We start from the raw sequence: 3,330 nt of genomic DNA, 5'->3' as shown, positions 1-3,330 counted from the left end.
CCGCGGGCTGGTTCTCAAGGGCAGAGCCGGAGAAAGCGGCGGGGATGGGGGGGGAGAGATCTAGAGATAGACAGTCACATGCACACACATGCACAAAAACACACACACACAAATACACAACCCCACTTCCCCAGGCCCCTGCACACAGTCACCTCCCCGTGCACAACCTAGTCCCCACCTGCACCCCTGCACTCACCCCCCCCAATGCGCGCACGGCCCCCCCATGCACCCCAGCGCCACAGGATCCGGGGTTGCCCCAAACTAGAGGCTGAGGAAGCTGCCGGCGGGGAGGAGCCGTCCCTGGGCCAGGCGCTGCTCTGGGGACTCCCGGGAGACGCCCCGCGCCCAACGTCGCTCTGGGGGCCTGGCCTCTCCTGCCTGGCTGTGGGGACTTCACAGCCCCAGCCTGGTTCCCAGCCGGGCTCCTCCTTTGTTCCCACCCTGCTCCGGGCTCTTGTCTCTGGTGCTGGTTCCTGGCCCCGCTGCCACCGCTCCCACCACGAGGCCCGGCTGCCTTTGCTCCAACTACCAGGCATGACCCCCCCCCACACCTCTTGTTTTTTGAAACAGGGCCCAACCCGCGCACCCACACCAAGGGGGGAGGTTCAGATTGGGGGGGGGGGGGGCTGTGCCTTGACTCCGTAGCCTGGCATGATGGAGCCGAAGAGCTTTCCATGAGAGCAAAGCTCTCCCCAACTCATTCCCGCTCAGATTCTGTCTTTTCGGGACCATCTGCTTCCTCACTTCCTGTCCCAAACTGCCATGTGGCTGTTTAGTAGCTGCCGCACCCCACCCCAGAGGTGGCTGCATTGTGGTGCTGGGTAAGGGATCCCTGTACAAGCAGCTGCCGCACCCCACCCCAGAGGTGGCTGCATTGTGGTGCTGGGTGTGGGATCCATGGACAAGCAGCTGCCGCACCCCACCCCAGAGGTGGCTGCATTGTGGTGCTGGGTGAGGGATCCCTGGACAAGCAGCTGCCGCACCCCACCCCAGAGGTGGCTGCATTGTGGTGCTGGAATCCCTACATGAATATCCTGTAAGAGACACTTGGGCTCCTTTGGGTCAGAAGGTGCCCCCAGGAGTCAGGACGCCCGGGTGCCAGGGACTCAGCCCCACTCCATGGGGAGAGGCAATGGACTGGGGGGGAGGGGAGGGGGCCCAGGTGGGGCTGGGAGCAGTCAGATAGGCAAAGGATCAGCTGTGTGTGGGGGATTGTGCTGCACACACAGACGTACACACACATGCGCACACACAGACACACACACACACAGTCAAGGTCACCCAGGAATGTCGCTCCCCTGCAGCTGGCATTACCGGGGCTGCTTGCCGTGTGATGGCAGCTGCTGGCGGGGCGCGGAGGCTGCCAGACGACCTTGACGGGCCGGCTAGACCCGGCGGAGGAGACGCCGGCTCCCCACCCCTCTCTGGGAGGTGCCCCCGCAGGGCCGGGCTGAGGGTTAATGCGGGTGCTGACATTGCCGGGGGCGGGGTGGACAGAGGACACCGGTTCTCAGTCCAGGCCCTTAACTGAGGCTTGATTTCTTTCTCCCCCTTTCCAGTCTGTGCCCCCCAAAACCCCCTTACAGCCAGCAGCGGGGGGGATTGGTGGCTAAGGAGCTGGATTGGAGGTCAGGACTCCTGGGTTCTGTGCCTGGCTCCGGGACTGACCGTCTGAGCATGGGCGCATCCTGCCCCCACTCTGGGCCTCAGTTTCCCCTCCTGCCCCTTGTTTGTCTTGAGAGTGAGCTTTCTGGGGCAGGGGCCGTCTCTCACTCCGTGGCTGTGCAGTGCCCGGCGCGACGGGGCCCTGATCTCCGCGGAGGCCTCTCCTGAGCTCCCGTAACACACGTGCCAGTAGCTTTAACTAGCGCAGCTCCTGGGCCGATTCACACCGGTCACGCCCCGCCCTCTCTGCTGCCAGCGCCACGTGGCGGGAACGTGTCGCTCCCAGGGGAGGCTTTGACTCCGCCCTTTCCGTGGGTGGCTGGTTAGGGGCCGGATCTGCAGCTCGGCCTGGCTCCGTAGGTACCTGGGGATCTTTGTCCTTCCTGGGGCTGGAATCTCGCCAGCCCCCCGAGATCACTGCGGGCCCCCGTTGGGAAGTTAAGCCCAGGGCTGCCCGCAGAGCCCTTAGACTAATATCCCGACAGCTCCTGTCCCGGATACAGGTGACCCTCACCCCTCGGGGCCATGCGGTTAACACTCCGTGGCACCGGCCACTGGCAGACGCCAACCTGGCCACGGGTTAGAAAGGGCAAGGAATCAGCAGCAGCCCTCACTCGTGCCGTGGAGCAGGTCGGTGGTGGTATCCCCGTGTTACCAAATGGGGAAACTGAGGCAGGGAGCAGGGACGTAGCTTGTGCCAGGTCACCGGGCAGGTTGGTGGCCGAGCCGGGACTAGAACCAGGTCTGCTGAGTCCAAAGGCCAGTGCTCACCCAACTAGGCCATACAAGTGTGAGTGTGAGTGTGTGTGTGTGTACACATTTGTGTTTCATAGCGTGAGTGTGTGTTTGTGTGTGTGAATGTTAGTGTGTGTACAGAGCTGTGTGTTTGTTAATCTGTATATGTCAATGTGTGAGTCCTTGTTTGTGTGTTTGTTAGTGTGTGGGTGTCTAAGTGTGTGTGTGTGTGTGTAGCTACCATGTCGCCTGACCGAGCTGTGCTGGGTTCACTGTTGCAGGCAGGACTGGGGGAATGCAGGCTGGCACCAGGAGTTGCCGTGTGGAGTGTGTGTCTGTGTGCAGCGCCTGTCTGTGGTGTGTGTGAAATCTCCGGGGAAGGCACCATGTCCCGCCTGAGGTGGGGGGACGTAGAGTCTTTGTCCCACCGAGCAGCCGGCATCAGTGCTTGGCTTGGCCCTGCCGCTAAGTGACTCCCCTTGGCACATCTCACTCCTCCAGCCTGGCCTCTCCTCTCCCAGCTGATGCAGCTGCTGGTGCTGGCCCAGGGAATAGCCAGCGTCTGCGTGCCGCTGCCCCCTGCTGTAGGGATTTGCAACCATGCTGCCGTGTGTCCTAGCCCCTATAGCACTACCACCCAATGGGGATTCTCCGCCAGGTCAGAGGAGGTTGCAGGGCTGGGGGTTCTAGACCAGCAGGAGCTGAGCTCTGCCCCCTGCTGCTGCCGTGGCATTCAGGGGGGCTGCAGAGGCCAGCCAGGGCAGTGCTGTGAGAGTGCAGAATGGATACAACCAAAGGGAGACGGGCTGGCCCCAGAAGACGGGGTCTTTCCCCGCCGGGGGCACCGGCTGTGAGCCAGACCCCATTCCCAGGGACTGGTTCACTCAGATCTCACGGGTTCTGTCGCCGGCTCTGGGCAGGGAGTGGGGG

This window comes from Chrysemys picta, chromosome 17 (genome assembly GCF_011386835.1).
Source record: "Chrysemys picta bellii isolate R12L10 chromosome 17, ASM1138683v2, whole genome shotgun sequence".
Classification (NCBI taxonomy): domain Eukaryota; kingdom Metazoa; phylum Chordata; order Testudines; family Emydidae; genus Chrysemys; species Chrysemys picta.
The sequence above is the reverse complement of the archived record's forward strand: the minus strand, read 5'-3'. Positions refer to the sequence as shown.